The following is a 22,588-nucleotide window of genomic DNA, read 5'->3' on the forward strand; positions in this document are numbered from 1 at the left end:
AGGTAAGTCCATTGTACTCATGTGTGTGGAGATGGTCCTTGCCCTAGACACAAGTTGTGTTCCAAGTTATTTTTAAGCCTATACCTCACACACATAGTACTAGGCCTGACTCTATGCAAGGTAGCCATCTATCCTCTAAATAAGCAGGAAATATGCCTGTACATTCCAACCTTCTTGTCTTTTTCTTGGAGGAATTTATGCCTAAAATACTCTTTAGGTCCTTTGCTGCCTATTAAATACTTAGCCTGGCAGTCTCTTTGAAACCTTTCCTAACATCCCAGGGAACATGGATCAGTCCGTCTCTGCGATTTCCATACTATGGCACATGGCATGTGTTATAACACAAAATATCATAATTGTTTCAGAATGAAGAAGAAAAAAAGTATGGTTAGTAGCTCCTTGCGAATACTGTGTCTTCCTTCATTTTTGAATCCCAGAGCCTGACCTATAGAAGGTGTTCAAGACCTATTTATTAAGTTGCCAAAAAAATAGTAAGGTAAGTTGTTTGGAACTCAGAATGTATTTTTTCCATTTTACCAATGACATATATTACGCAAGGAGTTAGCTCTTCCAGTTCAGTTTACAAGTGGCTAACCCATAACACAACTGAAATATACATCCAGTAGTCATATTCCACCTACATACCATGGAGTGTGTAAAATGTTTCTATGTGCAAGTTACTAAAAATGTCGGTGAAGGATACAAAAAATCTTTCTTCCTTAGAGAGTGGGTATTGGTTTCAGCACTTGCTGACTGATGGAAATAAGAGGAAAGTCTTCCAGATATTAAGGTTTGATGATAGTTCCCGTGTGGCCTGGATCCCAAATTCTAGAAAAATTGGCTGTGGGCACATAGGCATAGGAAGACCAGAACTCTAGAGCCTTGAGAAGGAAGAAATGGTGGGACCAGAGACACGTGTTATTTACAAAGTATCCCATCCACACCACTACCACCCCCGACCAAAGCAAAGCCCGAGTCCTCTTATCCTGCTCGAATCTGCTCTTGTATAAAGGTAAACACTACTCCTTCCATTCTTATGTCTCTCAGGAAAGAGATGTAGAATTGCAATTGGATAGTTCCTTTTTTTTCTCTGCTTCCCTTAAGATTAAACCATCTGCTTCAAACAGCAAGCATTTGCCTCCTTCACTGAGTTACTGCCTTGATGTCAACATAAAAATTAAAAATTTGGGGTGTACTCAGCACATTTTTACAAGTCTTCATGACCCTTGTGTACTTATAAGACCATGTCTGTTTTATATATCCATCCTTGATTATGCACCCTTCCTTACATCTTTGTAATGTGCCTTTTTGTATTTAAATTCACCACTGCCTCCCACGCCAGTATGTAGTGGCTGTCGTTCATTGTTATCATCATTAGAGCTATCATGTATGACTTACCTATTAGATGCCAGTGCTTAGCTAAGTATTCCAAGTATATCATCTCATTTACTTCTCACTTCAAAGCACAATTGTCAATTTCCCAAACATCATTTCCCCCCAAACCTTCCATAATCCCTCATCTGCTTTATATATTTATGTTTTATTAAAATACAGTTAACATATAACATTATATTCATTTCAGGTATACAACATAATGATTTATTATTTGTATATCTTGATCACCATAGTAAATCTAGTTTACATCCTTCACTGCACATAAATAATTACAAATTTATTTTTCTTGTGACAACTATTAAGATTTACTCTCTTAGCAACTTTCAAATATATAATACAGCATTAATGTTGTGCACTCTATCCTTAGGACATATTTATTTCATACTGGGAGTTTGTACCTTTTAATCTCCTCATCTGCTTTATGTTCATCCTAAAGCATTTACAGTATTCTGCATTGTCATCTGTCTTTGGAAAGTCTTATAGATCTTAAGACTTAATGTGGTCTGGATATCAAACTCTAGAAAGGTTAGTTATAGGCATATAAGGGCAGAAGGACCAGAACTGACTCCAAGGCCTGAGAAGGAGGAAATGATAGACACTAGTGCCTCTTGTTAGCTTACACCTTCATTCCTCTTCTCCACACCAAGCACAAGTTCTGTCATCCTAAATGAAACTTTACAGAGCTGATGATGTCTTTATGGAGTCCAGAGTGACTGCCGGAAGCTGACTAGGAGAAGAGTGGAGAAAGGGCCCCCTGGGCTGAGGAACAATGTGAGTAAATGTCTAGAAACCAGAGAGATAACATTGTAGTTAGGGAACTGCCCTCTCATGGCTGAATGTAGAATCCAAGGAGAGAAAATGGAGATGGATAGAGTTCTGGAACATAATGGGTGCTCAGTGAATATTAATATATGGGCATAAATATATGAACATATGAATGAGAATGAAGAGAGACGATATAGCATGAAACCCACCTTCCTAAAATCCAGGGAGGAGTTATTGCAAGAGGGATCCTTAGAGCCATCTGCATACCAAATGTTATCTGTAGACTGAAAAGTTAATACAGAATGTCTCAAATATATACACACCACTTTTTTTCCCAAACAGTATTATGATTAATAAAACACAATTCAAATAAAAGGATTACTGAACTCATGATCGATTTTTATCATACATTTTTAGGCAATAGATGTTAAAATTACGTCTGTTTACTCTCATGTGACTGGGAATGTATTTCGTATTAAATGAGAGTTGAAAGGCTGAAATTTACTAATCAGTTGAGGTAATTTCCTTCAATTCCTAATTTGTTGAGAGTTTTTATGATGAAAGGGTGTTGAATTTTGTCAAGTGCTTTCTCTGCATCTACTGAGATGATCATGTGTTTTTCATTTTTCATTCTGTTAATGTGGTATATCACATCAACTGATTTTTGTATGTTGACGAAATTCATTCATCTGGAATACACATTTGTGTCTAATACTCTCCCCCTTTGGGGCATTTTCCTATTCTTTAACCAGACACCATTTATCAATTCTGTTTAAGTAGCTCTCTGCTTAATGTACCACTTCCTTTCTTGTACTTCCTCATCTAACTGGGCAGAGCTGTCTCACACCAGACTTCCCATCAGCACCTCTACCTTCCTTGAAGTCTTTTGTGTAACCCCCAGTCAATTTTGTTGCTTTGCTTTCAGGGGAATTTCTTGGAAACTACCATTGCCCACTCCACCTACTGTCCACTTCTGTGTACCCTTTGTTACCAAACCTTCCACACATGTTCTATACTCGTCATTTCCATTTCTACTCCTCCCTTCCTCTCTTAATCTCATTTTAGTCATGCCTTCACCCTCACCATTCCACCAAAACTATCCTTGTCAAAGTCACCAATGTCTCCACCTTGTTAAACCTGATGGCCAGTTTTCGGTCTGCATATTCTATGACCTGGCAGTAGCATTTGACCAGTTGACCAATAATCCTTCCTCCTTGGAATCCTTTTGCACTTGGCTTGCAGGAAAACACATTCTCATGGTGTTTCTCCTACTTTTGGCTGTTCCTTCCAAGTTTCTTTTGCTTTTTCCTTCTCATACCCAGAGCTCAGAACTTGGATTGTTTCCTGATCTACATTCATGCCTTTGAGATCTCAGATACTCCCATGGCTCTAAATACGATCAATACTCTGAGACTCCTAAAATGTCACTCTGTTCGGGACCTCTTCCCTGAACTCCAGACTAGTATGTCCACTGCCTACCTGCCTTTCTATCACCAAGGGATTGCCAACTAAACTGAACTCCTGACCTTCGCTCCATGGCAGTTTGTGGCTACTTCATCCAGTTACCTATTCATCATTGACTCTTCTTAGCCAGGCCTACAACAAATCCTATTGGCTCTACCTTCAAAATATAACTTAAGTCTTGCCACCTTTACTCACACCACTGCCATTCTGGTCGAAGCCAGCATCCCCTCTGCCAGGTGGCAATAGCCTCCTAACTGGTTTCCATGCTTCCACCTTCACCTTTGCCCCTAAAGCTTGTTCTCAGCACAGAACCAGCATGTAACAAAGGGATGTTGTCAAAACACAAGTCAGCTCATGTCACCCTGCAGCTCTTGATTTCACTCAAAGTAAAAGCCAAATTTGGAACAGTGGTGATAAGGCCTTACAGGGACCAGTCTCCTATTTCTTCCCTGACTTTTTCCCCTCCTGTTCTTCCCCAGCTCACTCTGCTCTAGCCACACTGGTTTCTGATAGTCCCTGAATATACCAGCACAGTTCTTTAGACTTGCTATGCCCCCTCTTTGGACGACTCTTCCCCAGATAGTCACATAGTTTGCCCCCTTGACCAATTCTAACCTTGTTTGCTGAGTCACCTTTTGGGGAAGGCCCTCCCTGACCACTGTATTTAAATTCTAACTTCCTATCCTAGGCTGCAACTCTCCATCTCCTTGTTTTATATTTCTCCATTTATCACTTCTATATAATATACTCAGTTATCTTGTTTATTCCAGGAGGTGTTATGTTTGTCAATTTTTTTCACTGCTATGTGTGTAGGGCCAAGAAAAGTGCCTAATGAATAGTTGAAACTTACTAAATATTTGTTGATTGAATGAATGAATGAATTGGATGGAATAGATATGTGTAGTCAGACATCTAGGGTTTGACTAATTCACATTCCTTCTATTTCCGTTCTGAATCATCCTGCCTTACAGAGTATTTGAAACCTATCTTTCCTTCTGAGTTTACATGAGAACAAGTGTCATTATTATCATAACAGTTTTTTTGGCATTTTTATTTAGAGAAATGGCATGTTGCTCAAGTGTAGAGTAGTAATTGATAGCAAAGCCACTCTGGTTACAGAGAAAAGCTGCTTTCATATTGCAGTATATTAATATATTTTATAAACAGTATTTTCATCTCTTCTGGAAGGTTTTGGTACCATACAGACTAGGTTAGAGGAGGATTACAACTAAATGTGATGGTATTTTATAGTTCACCAAAGGTAAGTCAAGCATTATCATATTCTCTATTTCTCATCCAAGGAAGCATTATAAAATGTGTAAACTGCTACAAGGAAAATACACATGGCACAATGAAAGAGGAATAATAGGCCTTGAAAATCTTATTAGAAGGGATGCTGAGAGAAACCACCAATCCTGAAAGGCTGAGAAGTCATCAGTTGTGGAAAATGCGAGGCACATAGCATTCCCAACAGAGGGAAGGGCACTTGTGATTGAGAAAGGTGCATGTGGCACTGGGTGGCTAGTGAGAGGAAGGGTGATGTTCAGGGGGAAGGGATTTGACTTTATTCCAAAACTAATGAGACGTCCTTGAAATCTGTTAAGAATGGGAATGATATGCCCTGATGAATGTTTTTAAAGCTGTACTCGTCAATATCTGGAAGGTTGATTGTGAGGGGCGGAAGGGTAAGTGGGAAGACTTGTGTAGGCATGAATTACTTGGATTAGGTTAATGGCAAGAGAGATGGAGAGAAGTGGACAGATCTGCGAAATGTATCCCAGACGAAAAGGGTAAGACTTGCTGAAGGATTGGATGTGGAGGGTGCACGTGAGGAAAAAGAAGGAGTCGAGGGTGACTCCTACATTGCTGGCATGAGCGTTTGAGTGTCTGGTGGGTGGGTGGTGCCATTTACTGAATTGGAGAAGTCTAGGAGAAAAACGTGTCAGCAGGAGGAGTTTGTGAACAGTTGTGAGGTGAATTAGGCATTTAGTTTGAAACTTCCACTTTGAGGTATTTGGGAGACATCCAGGCAGAGATGTCAAAGAAGCAGTCGGATGGTAGCAGCTGAAAATAGAAGTAGAAAGGGAGGAAACTGACATTTCTTGAGCCTCGGCAATGCTAGATACTGCATATGTGTTATTTTATACTCCTCAGAACCTTGAGAGATAAGTAAACCTGTTTAACAGACAGGGGAACTGAGAATCAGAGTGCTTGACTTAACTTGTCCTAAATGGTAATAGTGGGAAGTGCCAGGGTCAAGACTTAAATCCCGGTTTGCTTGGCTCCAAAAGCCACTCTGTTTCCACCCCACCAAGACTGACAGCTGTTTGAATTTAATTAACCTTTAATTGTGCTAGAATTGGCTAGATGGGCATTTGACTAATCATGTTTTAGGAGTATTTAAGAATATAGCAGTATATTTATTAATTTAATCAGCAACTTATAATATGCCTGCCTGTGGATGATATAAAGATAGATTTGCCCTCAGGCAATCTCACCATTGCACTTCAAGGTCTTCTATTAAAGCTGTCAAAGACGTTGCCACAGTAGGTTGCGTACCAGATTTTCCATAGAGACTATTTTAAAATAAATCTTTTATTTCAGAATAATTTTACATTTATGAAAATGTTGTAAAGCTAATACAAAGTTTCTGTATACCTCACACCCAGATTCCTCTGTGGTTAACATCTTACATTACTGTTGTACATTTGTCACAAACAAGGAACCAGCATTGGTCCATTATTATCATTAATTAAATTCTAAACATTATTTACCCCTCCCCCTCCAAAAAAATATATATATACTTTTTTTATCTATATATTTTATATCTCCCCCCGGTTCAGAATCCCAGTCAGGACACCACATTATTTTCAATCATCATGCCTCCTTATGCTCCTCTTGGCTGAGACAGATTCTCAGACTTTACTTGTTTTTAACCTTAATAGTTTTGAGGAGTACTAGTCTGGTATATTGTAGAATTTCTGCAGTTTGGGTTTTTTTTATTATAACTAGACAGGTGTTAGGGTTCTTTGGAGAAGATCACAGAGAGAAGTGACCTCTTCATCACATCACATCAAGGGTACCTGCTATCAATAAGATGTATCACTGCTGATGTTAACCTTGACGACTTTGCCAGGTTTCTCCACTGTAAAGTTACTGTACCCCTCTCATACGATATATTTTAATCATCTTGAATTTCCTTTTGGAGCTGACATATTGTACCTACACAGGTATTAGCTCTAATAATTAACAAAATATTGAGTACTTGCATAGTACCAGGCATTGGGCTGAGAGAAGTTATATAACTTGCCCACTGTTGCACTGCTGTCAACTCCTGGTAATGTGACTGTATGCCCTTCTTACAGGGTGGGGCTGACCCCTCACTCTGCCTCCCCCATTGATCTCAAGAGCCCAGAACAAAGTAGAGAGGCCAAGCTGAAAGTCCATAAGACTTTACCATTCCTCTGTTGACAATTTCTCCCTATTGTTGGGGAGTTCTTAACTTTTAGTTTTCTGTTTCTTTCCTTTTAACATTTTTTGTTAATGACCACATTGCTAGAAACTAAGGAAAAAGTATATTAATGGGGGAGAAGGTGCTTTTGCCAGGTTTCTACCCTTGGAAGTCTAGAGTCTTTCACTTCCATATCTTCAGATTCCAATATAAATGATTTTTTGAAGTCCCCATAGTTATTGTTGCCTTTCTATTTAAATTCCAAATAACCAGTTCCCTCACCCTAAATTAATCAGTAGTGTTTTGAGTGTGCCACTGACACAGTCTTGTATCTAGCTACATCTATATGAGGTGTGATCAAACAATACGGTGAATGTTTAAATTTAAAAAGTTATAGTGAAAAAACATATTGCTATTAATCCTCCCCCTCACTTCAAACACACTTATCCCATCATTCTTGCCACTTTCTGAAGCAGTTCTGGAAGTCCTCTTTTGTGAGTGTCTTTAGTTGCGCTGTTGTGGCTGCCTCCATGTCCTGAATCGATTCAAAAAGTTTACCTTTCATGGTCATTTTGATTTTGGGGAAGAGCCAGAAGTTGGATGTTGCCACATCTCATGAATAAGATGGATGAGGACACACTGTAATGTTTTTATTTGAAAGAAATTGCCAGATACCAGAAGCGATGTATGTCATGGAGCATATGGACAATGGTTTATGCACACACTTAAAACACATCTACTCTCAACCGTAGCTCATACCCAACTGCCTGCACCGAACAAGTTGAAACTTGTCACACACTGTTACTAAGGTTCAACACACCACTTCCCATATTGAAGATCCCTGCCTTTCATTGGATGGCACTTGGCAGCAGCATTCACCATATTTTGTGATCACAACAGAAAGGCTCCATGTCACCCATCACTTCTGGTATGGCAATTTCTGTCAAATAAAATCATTACAGTGTGTCCTCATCTACCTTACTCACTGGATCTGGTACCATGTGACTTCTGGCTCTTCCCCAAAGTCAAAATGACCATGAAAGGTAAACTTTTTGAATTGAGTCAAGACATCGAGGCAGCCACGACAGCACAACTAAAGACACTCATGAAAAAGGACTTCCAGAACTGCTTCAGAAAGTGGCAAGAACGATTGGATAAGTGTGTTCAAAGTGAGGGGGAGTATTTTGAGGGTGATTAATGGCAATATGTCTTTTACTGTATTTTTTTTTTTTTTTACTTTAAACATTCACTGTAGTTTGTGGTTTGTTTTTTAAATTTTATTGGGGAAAGGGAACAGGACTTTATTGGGGAACAGTGTGTACTTTCAGGACTTTTCTCCAAGTCAAGTTGTTGTCCTTTCAATCTTAGTTGTGGAGGGTTCTGTTCAGCTTCAAGTTGTTCTTTCAGTCTTAGTTGTGGAGGGCGCAGCTCAGCTCCAGGTCCAGTTGCCGTTGCTAGTTGCAGGGGGCACAGCCCACCATCCCTTGCGGGAGTCGAACCGGCAACCTTGTGGTTGAGAGGATGCGCTCCAACCAACTGAGCCATCTGGGAGCTCAGCGGCAGCTCAGCTCAAGGTGCCGTGTTCAATTTTAGTTGCAGGGGGCACTGCCCACCATCCCTTGGGGGAGTCGAGGAATTGAACTGGCAACCTTGTGGTTGAGAGCCCGTGCTCCAACCAACTGAGCCATCCGGGAGGCAGCTCAGCTCAAGGTGCTGTGTTCAACCTTAGTTGTAGGGGGCAGAGCCCACCATCCCTTGTGGGACTCGAGGAATTGAACTGGCAACCTTGTGGTTGGGAGCCCACTGGCCCATGTGGGAATCGAACCGGCAGCCTTCGGAGTTAGGAGCACGGAGCTCTAACCGCCTGAGCCACCAGGCCGGCCCTCACTGTAGTTTTTGATCACACCTCATCCATGTCAGATTCCAGGACTCAGCTGAATATCTCTGAATTAAAAGTCTCAGAAGATTCACATCAAATGCTATTTCATCTTTAGCAGCATGCAGACCTGCTTCACTTTCCTGTGATAACATGGAAAATGTGTTTATACGTTTCATCAGACTTGGGAAGAAATTCCATCCAGTTGTTATTTTTAGGTTACTAAAAGAGATAAGAAACTGCAAGTCTATCTACTAAATTTAATACCTATTCATGCAGCCCAGATTGTATCTATTAATTTATCTCAGCAGCACAGGAATTAAAGTTTTTGATATATTTTGCAGGAGACTATGAAGAAAAATATACATCTCATTCACATATATTCTTTTGGAAAATGCAATGCAATGCAAATAGTCAATATTCTTGACATTCCACTGCTATACAGTTTCCCATAATGTAATAAATCTCTTAAATAGTCATAAAAGACATGGTTCAGGAAACTTCCAGATTTATGTGCATCTACAGTTACAGAAGTAATTATGTTTTAAAATTTTCATGTTTTATTCCCACGTGAGGGGCAGAATCTTCACACAGTTAATCCTTCTTCCAGAGGATGACTCTTGCCCTATACTTTTTTAATTGCCTAATAAATATTTGGTAACATTTTGGTATCTCTAAGTGAAAGCAGGTCCATATAGCAAAGAAATATAACTTTATGTTCATGTTTAACTTTATACCCCTCAGATTTCCAAAAAGATGTTACATGTCAAAAGGTATATGTATCCTGCATGGCAGACAGCCGTCCAATCTGGGAGAGGAGCCACTGGCCATTTACGTCCCTGAAATTGCACCACTTGTCTTGTATCACCACATATCCAAGCAGAGTCATCTGTCTTGGCGTGTCTGTTTACTAGTTCAGGGCTGACAACATGACGGTGGTGTTCACAGACATGTGGGGCATTGTGTGCAGAAAGGGCTGATTCATTCCACACTGGCCCTTCTACATCTATTTGCATCTACATTTCTGCTATTTTCTCACTGTTCTCATATTCCGGGCTCTGCTGTTTACCTGGGTCTCTTTTAGCATTTGGGGAAATGTTTGGTATTCTTTATATAAATGTTATGAATAAAAAAAGTGCTTTGAACTCTTCCGAAGAAAATCACTACATAAATCTAATAAATCTAAAATATCCTCTTGTACAGAAACCTAATACAGACCACCTCTGAGATACATATATTTGATTTACTTCTTCTATGCCATATAAATGAAATGTGAGTATTTAGAAAAACTTAAGCAATCAACTGAATCTATTTTGTTGAAACGTGCTGCATTTGAAAAGATTCTGTAATCCCAATAAACTGTTCTATTCCATTTTATATAGAGCATTGATACTTAATGGTATACCATTTTCTTCCTTTGTTAATTTTTTATTTTGTATTTGATGCATCCTTTGAGTAAGATAAAATAAAATTAAATGTAATTGTTCTGCTAAAGTCATGATTTTTTTCCCCATTCATTTTTTGAACATTTCATGCACTAGGCAGTGAGCCGTGCACACTAGATAGAGCATGTGTCAGAAGTGATGAGAATTCTCAATTGGGCCATTGCTCACACTGTACCTCCCTCTAGAGGCCAGAAGAAGGAGTTTTAATCACCCGAAGAAGTACTGTTTCATCTGGGTTCTGAATATTTATTTCTCTAAAAGCTGCTTTCATCTACAATTCTGATTTAGATTCAGAGGCCTAGGAGATGGTGACTATAGTCCTTCATGGAAAATAAATGTCACACTGTTTTCTTTAAGAGATTGTAAATGAATATTAGGATTGTGTGGAAATTCTCTGAAATGGTCAGGATTCTCACATGTAATTTTGAAATGGGGTAATTGCAATAGTGGGAAGAAAAACAATTAAGATCATTGTCAATCACTTGCAGTGATTCCATCTTCTGTTGTTTTCAGTTAGTAAGTGACTCATTTATAACACAGCACCTTTGAGAGGAGATGTGCTTTTTGAACCACACACTTCGCTGCAGGCAGCCAAGTACAGTAGGAGCTGGTCCTTGGGGCCTTACCAGGGTACAAATCTTGCCTCTGCACTCTTGCTATTACTCAACCTCTCTGAGTGTGTTTCTTCATCTGTAAAATGGGGAGAGACTAGGATAATTAGGTATGTTAGATGAGATTAGTCAGCACAATGCTTGACTTGTAATAGGTACCAAAAAATTGATAATTTTATTTCCCATCCCTTCTCTAATATGATAGAAAGAGGGGAGGAGTAAAAGAAAATCAATAATATAACTTTCTAATGAAGGGAAAAGGAAAAGAGGGGCAAAACGCCCCATAATGGTCTGAGATTAGCAAGAGTAGAGGTTTCCAGGGAGAAGCAAGTATTTGGAGAGAAGTTGTGATTCCCTCAAGTGGCAAATATTTGTTCCAGAATAAACTTGGTTTATCAGTGTTTCCTGATAACTGGTTTGTGTTTCAGAACTGGTCAACTAGTACGAGATAACGAAGGAACACTTTTGGGGAGTTTGTTTTTTTAACTCATAGAAACTTTAACACAATTGACTTTTTTCTAATTGAGGTAACATTGGTTTATAAAATTATATAAGTTTCAGTTGTATAACATTATAATTTGATATCTGTATACACTGTAATGTGCTCACCACAAAATGTCTCCTTTCCATCCATCACCGTATATTTGACACCCTTTACCCGTTTCACCCCCTCCCCCCCACAATTGACTTTTTAATTCTCTATAACTTTAGGTAGGAATAAACATGAATATTCTAAGATGAAGGAGAGATAGAAGAATACTATGACTGAATTTGGGGGAACATTTAGAACATAAATTGTAATGATGTTAATGTTTTTAATAGACAATATGTCCTCCTGAGGAGCCATGCAATTACTTTGGTTAAGGCTGCCTTAAACCATTAATACAGCAAGTGGTGATCCCACTAGTAAGATTTTATGAGAACCGACTATAGCCTCCTTTTTCTGTTATTTTCCCAACTTAGGTATAAGGATGATTTCCATTAGAGAGTCATTCCCAGAATCTGTCTCCTTTTAGCCCACATTAAAAATGCAACAATTCTAGTGGGCATTGTTAAGCTAACGTACAGTAAAGTGTCAGTGTTGGTAAGGATTTTTCGTGTACTAAGTGAGATAGGGATTGGGAGTGACGCAGAAGAGAAACAGATCAAAAGAGATAAAGACATCAAGATACCAAATTCAGTTGACATCTTGTGGATTTCTGGAGCAACAGAATGGGCTTCATGTAAACTTGTCTGTTTTAACCTGTACAAATATTGCAAATATTTTGTCTTGCTTATTATGCTTAATGAGGTAGCTACTAAGTAATGTTTTTACTGCCAGTGACTTTTGTTCTTTTTTTAATGTGAATAAAGAATGTTTTGTTCCATTGGTGTTTGTAAATAGAAAGTGTTTGGGAGAACTAAAGAGAAGCCTTTATTCTATAGTGTTTTAATTAAGCAGTATTTTAAACACTTATTAAGTTGTAAATGTTCATTTTCACCACACCTCCCTCTGACAGATATATAACAGTTTTGTTGGCATGAAAATGGGGCTAGTTACTGATATTGAAATAAGCTGGAAAAGTAAATACAGTGGTGAAGGGTAGACCATAGACTTGTTGAATGAGCAATGAGCCTTTTCCAGTCTAAGTTTTTTAATATTGTACACAATACTTCAATGTCATGTGCATTCTAAAAAAGTTCAGTTAACTAGTCTGCCTTTTGCCCTACTTTAAAGCCAGTGTCATACGAGGTCTGAAAATTAAATTTGTGAAATTGTTGCAAGGATGCTGCTAACCTTTTTTGATATCAGAGGGATTATGCATTATGAATTTGTACCAACTGAACAAATAGTTAACCCAGCTTACTATTTGGAAGGGCAGAAAAGGCTGCGTGAAAAAGTTAGATGACCTGAACTTTTCGCCAACAATTCATCACTACTCACCTGATCTGGCCCCCAATGAATTCTTTCTTTACCTGAAGATAAAGAAAATATTGAAAGGAAGACATTTTGGTGACATTCAGGACATCAAGGGTAATACGAGGACAGCTCTTATGGCCATTCCAGAAAAAGAGTTCCAGAATTGCTTTGAAGGGTGGACTAAGTGCTGGCATCAGTGCATAGCTTCCTAAGGGGAGTACTTCGAAGGTGACCATAGTGATATTCAGCAATAACGTATGCAGCACTTTTACTATGATGGGTTCGTGACTTGATTGTCAGACCCCGTACGTGCTTGTGCTTGCCAGACAGTCTCTTGACTCAGCTGTTTTCAGTGTGCTTGTTGACCAGTGGACATGTATCCAGTCAGGCCTTTCCACCTGTTAGATAGCCTATATAGGTCAGGGGCCTTGAGCCAGAGTGAATGGCCAGCATTTGTGTTGCCAGAATGAGAAAGCATTAGAACATGATATTTCCAGTGATTACCAAACATGTTGCCCATTTTGTGTCGCTTCTACATCAAAAGCATTACATGGCAATAATTGATATTCACAATGATTAACATTTACAGTGATTTGAATTCACAGTGAAATCATCAATTCATGTATTCAGAAAACATTCATCTCTGTCTGCCAGGCCCTGTGATGGAGGATGTAGTTCAAACCCCTAGGGAATTAGAGGAATAGCTGTGAGTCTGAGCTTTGGAGCCAGGCAAGCCTGAACTAGAATCTTGGCTCCCAAATTTATGTAGAGATTAGTGATAAGTTATTTACCTTCCCAGAGTTGTTAAATATTCTTATGTCCTTATTCTCCCTCTCTTTCTTCACTACTGGCTCAGAAGGTTCAATCTCTGGAAGCTCCTAATTTCACCCCACTGGTGCCCTTGATCACATTTTCTTGAGCTTCCTGAGTTTTGCTCCATTAATGATACCTTTCCCAGCTTATCACTAATCTTGCCCTTTGCAGTAAATCATTTCTTTCAGCCTATAAATATATCAATTTCAGTCCTCTGTAGCCTAAAAATAGTCAAAATGCATTCCCTCTCGTAATGTTTCAAAATAGTATTCCTTCTTCTTCTGTTCTTTCCTATGCTCAATACTTTTATGCCCTTAATAATTAGCTCACTCCATTGTAGACTTCCTTTCATCCCCACCATCTCTAATTCTGAGTACTCTCTCAAAGATTACCAGCGATCTCCCAATGAACAAATTTGATTGTCTTTTTTATCACCTCTAAACACCGGGACCTTTGAAACAACGACCTTCTTAAAATTCTCTCCTCTGAATCTCTAGGGCACCCCATTAGCTTTGTTCTCTCTGGGCCTCTGTGATCATGCATACATTACACGCACTCCTTCATCGTGCAGCACAAATGGAGGCATGCTCTAAATTCTCTCCTCAGACCTTTTCCTGTTTTCCTCTAACTGTCAGTCCATGTCTTCAGCTGTGACTTCTGTATAGAAGACTTCCCAATCACAACCTTCTGACCCATTCTGCGTCCACAGCTCCAGTTGTGCCTCCCAAGTCTTCCCTGAGATTTTCTTCCTAACTTTTCTACCACTGCTTCATATGCAACATGCCTAAAATCAAATGCTTCATATTCTAAGGGAAGACCACAGTCTTCCTGAGCTTCTCTTTTCTATTGGTGGCACCATGATTATGAGTTAAACAGGTGTGAATGCTTCATGTAATTGCATTCCCTCTCTCCAATGAGATGCCAGATGATGACATTCAAGCTCTGACATGAGTTTGTGGTTTTCCTTCTCTGCCAGTGTTGATACCACCCTAGTTAAGGGTCCTAACACTTTTGATAACTGAATGATAGAAAATCAATTTTCTTCCATGTACCAGTTTATAGCTTCCTGCAGTACTGTGTTGAGAAGAATTCAGAGGTTGCCGTTGAGAAAGCGCGTCACGACCAGCTGGCAATATTTACCAGGGGTGTGGAAACAAGAATGACAGCCTCTGTGGCATAAACTCTTCCAAGAATTATTGGTCTCCTCAGTTCTGGTTTTTCCCTCATTTCACTTCAACTCTACAACATTATTGATTATCCTCCCTAAGCACAGATCTGATGGCTTGCCATTGTCTAGCACATTAAGTGAAACCTCCCAGGTGGAATCTGTGTTCTCACATTTTTATGTCCCATCCTCTATCCACCTCTGCAGGCTTTTGGCCCCTCGGCTGCAGCCAAATTCAATTACTCATTCCTCCCCAAACATTCCCTACACCTCCCTGTCTCCTCCTCTTTACCCAGAACATACGATCCTTCACTCTTCTGCCTAAGCCTTCAAGCATGAACTCATTCATCATTTCTTTCTTGAGACTTTTCCTGATTTCCCCACTTATCTGGCTTTTCTCCCACTTCTGCATCCCTGTGGTACATTATAACTTGCTGATACAAACCAGCAGTGGTGATGACGGGGTGCTGTCTAAGAACAAGGTTACCAGCTTTCTCCTATGGAGCATGCCTTCTCTTCTCTCTCTCAGCTTAGGTCACTTTCCTTTCCCCTTGTCCTCGACAGGAAGCTCAGTGCAGGCAGGAGCTGTACCTGTACCCTGCCTCGCTTCCTTCTAGTCTATGCAGTATCTTGCAGAGTTTATTGCATGATGGCATTGGATTGAACTGTCACCAACAACTATTATAAAGTAATGTTATATATGATGTCTTATTTGCATTACATTTCGGAGTTCTGAAACAGCTTGTATCTGGCAAAAAGCCTGACCATCAATGTGGGGGGTGAAGAGTTGACATTGGGTGAATTCCCACATGGCAAGGGTTGGACCAGGGAGTTCCTACCAGGGAAGCAAATAGCCTTAAACCATATGGAAAACTGAAATCTAAAATACCATTAAGGGAGTCCAGTGCCTTACTGTCCAACAGAAATATAATGCAAGCCACATATGTAATTCAAAATTTTCTAGTTGATATGTTTATAAAAAGTAAAAAGAAACAGGTGAAATGAATTTTAATAGTAGATTTTATTTATCCTACTTTTGAAAAATATTATTTTGGCTTTTAAGCAATATAAAAAATATTAATGAGGTATTTCATATTGTTTTTTGTCATAGTAAGTCTCAGAAATCCAATGTGTATTGTATACTTACAGCACATCTCCATTTGGACTAGTCACATTTCAAGTGCTCTGTAGCCATATGTGGCTCATGGCGACCTTATTGGGCCCATCAGGTGTAGGCCAACTACTAGGAATCTAGGAATTATGGGGATAAAAGCAAATGGGTCAGGATATAACTGGTGTCCGTGCTGGGAAGTCAGGATGGGAGACGTGAGGAGGGCCTCCCGCTCAGCCATGGTATTTGTGTAGCAGTGTGTTCCAGAGTTGGTATGGTGATCGCATAAGCAGCTCCCTCAACTTCCGAGAGTCAAGAAACAAAATTGATCTCAAGCACTGATTCCAAAGTCTCTCTGGCTCAGGAGTGCTGTAGTACTTACCTTTTGCTGGAAGGGGAAAAAAAATTCAGTTAGTGGTCATTTTAAGGGCTTCAGGGAACTGAGAACAAAGAATGTTTACAAGGGAAGTTGGCCAAATGTTGGGTTGGTTTGTTGAATTTCAAAAGAGGGAGTTAGCTTCTTGATTAAGTTACTTATTTTGTTACAGACATACATTTATATGTGATTATAAGTCAGATTAAGAGAAATCTCATTAAGGGAAATGAAAAACAACACTTTCATTTTTCCTAACATCCCTTCCTTGCCCCTTACCCCTCCTGTGCAGGCAAATGACCAATGTCTCTTCTGTTTTTCACTGTGTCACCAGGACCTAGTACAGTGTCTGGCACAAGTAAGAGCACATTCTTTTTTAAATTTTTGTTTATTTACTTTCAGTGAACAAATAACAAAATAAAGCAAAAATTCTGGTCTAAAATTCCTTCTCAGACCACATTCTGAGTCGCTGCACCATTTACCATGCTGAGGTTTTAAACTTTGAAATGAGCATCTGCAAGCAAAATTTTATTTCTTTCTTATCCTTTGACATCAGCTAGCACACACCTTAGAAACCTGAATATTACTTTTCTTTTTTTTGTCTTCATTGAAATCTTCAAATCTTTTTAGACTAATTAACAGAGACTTTTGTTGTGAAAAGAATGGTAAATTATTGCTGTTACCATAAATTAAACTATATTTCACTGCTGCATCCTCCAGTTGGTTGCTGTGGGTAAATTATAGGCACAGATTAGACACAGATTTTGCCCTTGGGGGAACTATAAACAATCAAGACTTTTTTTTTTTTTTTAAATAACCATGTCACCCAAGAGCCATCTGGTGTATATTTAGAGTAATGTAATTTCTACTCTTGTTTGATGATACTGATATTATACAGCAAATATATTGCCATCTTGAAGAATAATTGGGTTAATTTCTGCATGTAATCCAACAGTGATTTAATCTTTCATTCTTGTGAACTGAAACAATTCTGAATTAGTGCCATTTATAGAAAAGTCATAGAGAAACTGGTAATACTGTATATTACTATATAGAAACACAAAATGATTTTGAAAATGTTTTTGTCTAGTAGATTGGTCTAAGGGTACCCAAATAAGAAGGGAGATGAGAACATCAGCCCAAAGAAAAATGGTAACAGCAAGGATAGTAAAGTAATAGTTATTTGTTGTGTGCTTACCTATGTCAGGTACATAGTACCAGAGACTTTCTTTACCTATGTCTTCTTATTTTTTTGTAACAGTGTTCTAAGGTATACGCTATTTTCCTCTTTTTAAAGACAAGAAAAATTAATCAGAGAGAAATTGAGTTATTTGCATGTAGTTTGACAGCTACAAAGTGACATAGCTGACATGAAAACTAAAGTCTCCCCATTACTTTTCCATATGTTTTAGAACGTGAATCCTAGTGGGAACACACACCTACATAGCGCCATCAACACCACTGCCACAACCATCAACCCACATCAAAATGGAAATAATACCTCCAGAAAAGGAATGAGTAATTCAGTAGGTCCAATGCAACTAATATACGGTTGTGGACAGAAGACTTTCTAACTGATAGCTCTGCAAGACAATATGTACATAGCTCTCTCTAAAGCTCAATAACAGAAACTTCTTACCTAGGCTTTCGTTAGTTTTAGGGGAGTCCATGAACCCACACGTTTTCCAGAGAATTAGGTGTGTCTGTATTTTTCTAGGTATAGGATCCTATCAATTTAATCAGATTCTCAAAAAGATACATGACAACAAAAAGGTTAAAGACAGCCCTGTTAACAAATGTAAAGAATGGAGAGTATTGGGAGCATGAGATGCATTGGATAGCATTTTCTTCACAAGTAATACAGCATAATACCAATCATTACATGTTGCAATATTAATAGCAACAGCAACTACAGCATGCATAGCTAATATAGTTATCTACCTTTAACATTAATAAAATGCATTAGGGTGTTCTAATTAGACACAGGATATCATAAGTAACTTATTTACTTAAGTTTTGAAGAAACAGGAAGAAAATGTCATTTATCCATCCATTTTTCCACCAATCTTTCATTCATTTGTTCAACGATTATACACATATATTGAGTGCTAATGTTTAGTACTCTCAGAGGTCTCTCTCTTGTAGAGTTTACCCTGAGAGAACAGACAGGTAAAAGTAATACACACATAATACTCATTTGGTGGGAAGTGATAAAATGAAAACCCAAACAAGTGAGGTTCAGAGTGTGATGACAACTGATGGTTAAAACATGGTGTAGGATCTTGCAGGTTTGGTAAGAAATTTGGATTTTACACTAAAAACGGAAGATGATTGAGAGTTTTTTGCAGAAGGGTGACTACCTGTTAGACTAGGTAGTAACTTTATTTTTCTTTTCCATGGAGTGGGGAAGATATTCCAAAGCTGATTTTCTTATAGGTGGATCATTTCAAAGTTTTCTCTTTTATATCCTGGCTATAAGTGAAAAACTCTCCTATTTAAGCCTCAGTTTAATTGAATATAAAATTTGAGGGATGTAACTTAGAAAATCACTAGATGCTCTAATTTCAGTACTTTCAAAAGTAGCAAAATGAGCAGTCACACTGCTCACCATGGATGGCAGTGCGACACACAAGCTACCCTTGTATCAGCCAGGAGGGCAGAGACTGGCATGTACCCATCCCTTCTTTCTAAAAGCAGCTTCAGGCGGTCAGAGATACAGGACTGTGGATTGTCGTATACAAGGTCGGACAATTAAGTTCGCAAACTCATCCTAGAAAAAGTGCTAGTTACCTCATTGCTGAATGTCACTACAGTCACCTTCAAAGTACTCCCCTTGGGAAGCTATGCACCGATGCCAGCAGCTAGTCTACCCTTCAAAGCAATTTTGGAACTCTTTTTTGGAATGGCCATCAGAGCTGCCATCGTATTACCTTTGGTGTCCTGTCATCCAAATGTCTCCCTTTCAATATTTCCTTTATCTTCAAGTAAAGAAAAAATTCATTGGGGGCCAGATTAGGTGAGTAGGGAGAGTGTTCCAATACAGTTATTTGTTTACTGGCTAAAAACTCCCTCACAGACAGTGCTGTGTGAGCTGGTGCATTGTCGTGATGCAAGAGCCATGAATTGTTGGCGAACAGTTCAGATCATCTATCTTTTTCATGCAGCCTTTTCAGCACTTCCAAATAGTAAACTTGGTTAACTGTTTGTCCAGTTGGTACAAATTCATAATGAATAATCCCTCTGATATAAAAAAAAGGTTAGCAACATCATTGCAACAAATTCGTGAATTTAATTGTCCGACCTCATGTAAAAACTCAGCTTCCCACCTTGGTTATTCCAGGCAACTGCACTGGAATCAGTAAGCCAAGGTGTATCCAGCCAGTCCAGGAGTGTTGGGGGCAGTTTCCTACACTGTTCTGTCTTATATTCAGAAATGCTGTCTGAACGTTAAGGAATGGGCTGAGTATCTGACAGTGGTGACCTTTAGTATAAAAAAATGAACTCGTGACAATTAAGGTCTTTAATCAAAGAAAAGGAATAACAGTGAAGCACTAGTATGTAAATATCAGTCAGAAGATTTCAGAGCTATTCAGGGCTTCTTTCAAACGTCTGTTAGGTTCCTCAATGGCAGCAAACATATCCTCCATTAGGGGGTTTCATAACCCTGCTTTGGTCTGTGTGCCTTGTCACCACAAAGATTCATATTCATTCATTCATTCATTCATTCATTCATTCATTCATTCTCTCTCTTCCTCCCTCCTGACCTCCATCCCTTTCTCTCTCCCCCATTCCTTCCTTCCTCCCTCTTCTCCGTCTCTCTCTTTCAGTATCTCCCTCTTTTGCATTGAAAAATAAGTAAGTAAAGAATGTGTTATGCGAATGTATTTTTTTCCTACATAGTTGTATAATTCTCTACATTTGAACAAAGAAAACAATGTACCATGTGACACAGCAAGGAAAACTCATGAATGTGTCACATTTATGTACACAGTCTGAACATTTATATCCTCAGTGTTGGCATAGTTTCAATATGGATTGAGAGATAATGGACTGTCCCAAGGAACCTTGGCTATTGTAAGGAACAGAGCCCTGGATGCCCTGGACAGGTCTATTAATTGTGGTGGAGAGCCTATTCTACCCACTTCACCTTCAGGCACAGAATAAGGAAGCCAAATACGTGGTTGTTTCCTTAATCCTGAGGTAAGAAGAGCAATCATAAGCAAAAAATAGAAATGGTAGAGTATAGGTAGGATACTGTGAAATATTCCTATTTGCTCAGGTCACAAATGCACATTCCAAACTTGCCGAGTAGAAACTAACAGCATTTTTAAACTAATCCTCAGCTTATTACTTGAGCCTACATAAAGATGTCACTTCTGTCGATAACAATCTTTTAAATTTAATACAAAATACTTTCAACCTACAGAATAATATAGAGAGGGACGTGACAAACACCAATGTGACCACCCCCTAAATTTAACAAATCTTAGAGTTTTGCCACAGTTACTTTAGGTTCTCTTTTAATAGGTCAAGTTTTCCGGATAAGGAAATTAGGCATTTTGGCATAATGCTAATGTTTCATGCCTAGTTAGAAGATTTTATATTTACTGGAAATTCTTCTGTGGTACTGCCAAGGTACTGTGAATCAAGAGTAATTAAACATGATATTTCTTGAAAACCTAAGGATGCATAGGTCTCAAGGCTCCTCATGTTTCCTTAACCGAAAGCCAAAACCAAACGAATGCCTCAGAAACGATTAGACTGAAATACCCTTTGTAAGGAATGGCTCAGGCAGAGAGATTGGCCTGAACTCAGTGACTAGCGAAGATGTAATTGATGGTCAAGGATGGGATTCTCTCAGGGGTGGTTGGTGAGCTCTTTGGAATCCCTGGTATATTATATTCCCTGATGGAATCGTATATTGTGAGATATATATATATATATATATATATATATATATATATATATATATACACATACACACACACACACACACACATACATATATACATATATATATCACAATATATATAATTACAAATAAATCAGCATACCTAGATTTATCTACATTAAATACTTACTATCCAATATCCTGCCCCTTTGTATAGAAGTGTGAAATAGTCATGAAGTAGAAAAATATTACCAGCTTAGACTATATAAATTATCATTCGGACTCTCTATATCTGGAAGGTGACTGTCTGATGAGCAGCACAAGTCTTCCCTATTTGCTCTGTTCAACTCTAATAATGGGACATGTAAGGAAAAATGGAATGCCTCCTTCTGCATGAGGGGCTGGAGGGCACCTATGAGGAAATGGTTTTCTTAGGATCTGCAGAGACAAAGCAGGTGGGTTCGTGGTTGTTCCTGGCGCCTAGTGAGATCTTAAAAACCTGATGCAGAAGAAAAGTTTGTCCTCTCCCAAGACAGAGCAAACATCAGCCTTAGAAACTACCTTCTGAGCCCGAGGAAGCCTGGAGATCCCCTCCGTTCAAGAAAGATCCTCTTTTACTCAGTTGCTGCACGTGACTTGGGAAGGCACATTCCATGCTGTCAATACCAGAGGTGACTCCCACTGGAAGGCAGATGTGTTCCCAGGCCTTGCTACTGGGAAAAGGGGGCTGCCTGCCTTGGGGAGGCTGGGGTCTATAGTGCCAGTTTCCCCGCCCCTCAGAAGGGAAACGGTTTACGAACTGATTCACTGGCAGATAGTAGGGGAGGAAGTTACTTGTCTTCCAACGCTGCCTGGTTTGCCACTGCTCAAGACCTGAGCCACTATGAGTGCTGAAGGACCACAAAACATGATCAGGAGAGAAAAATGACAACTCACTAAAGCGAAGTGTAACCTTGAGAGCATGCGACCATCTTAGAACAGCAAGTCTCAATGAAGTAGAACTTACGGGGGAAATAGGAGAGAACCTTAACAAAAAAATGGCAGAAAACTGTCAGGAAGATGTAATTAAGGCACCAAAATTAAATTCTAAAACTAAAATAATAGTAATACAATAATAATAATAATTAATAACCTGAGTAGAAGATTGATTAATGCAGAAAACTGAGTTTGTGCTTTAGAAGCTCAAGAGACAGAAATACCTAATATGGAGTGAAAGCCTAAAAAAATTAAAGTCATGAGAAAACAGGTAGGAGACTTGGAAAATGTATCTAAGAGACATAACATGCAATGATAGAAGTTCTGGAACAAGAAAGGGGCATCAAAGGAGG

General features: G+C 39.0%; 1 protein-coding gene across 2 annotated transcripts in view; it reads left to right on the forward strand.

Annotated features, from left to right (window-relative positions):
* The window catches only part of ADAMTSL1 (ADAMTS like 1), an 891,281-nt gene that overhangs the window by 287,293 nt on the left and 581,400 nt on the right, over nucleotides 1–22,588 (forward strand). The window lies entirely within an intron of this gene.

Source organism: Rhinolophus sinicus, chromosome 16 (assembly GCF_057876585.1).
Source record: "Rhinolophus sinicus isolate RSI-liver-muscle chromosome 16, RSI-T2T, whole genome shotgun sequence".
Lineage (NCBI taxonomy): Eukaryota > Metazoa > Chordata > Mammalia > Chiroptera > Rhinolophidae > Rhinolophus > Rhinolophus sinicus.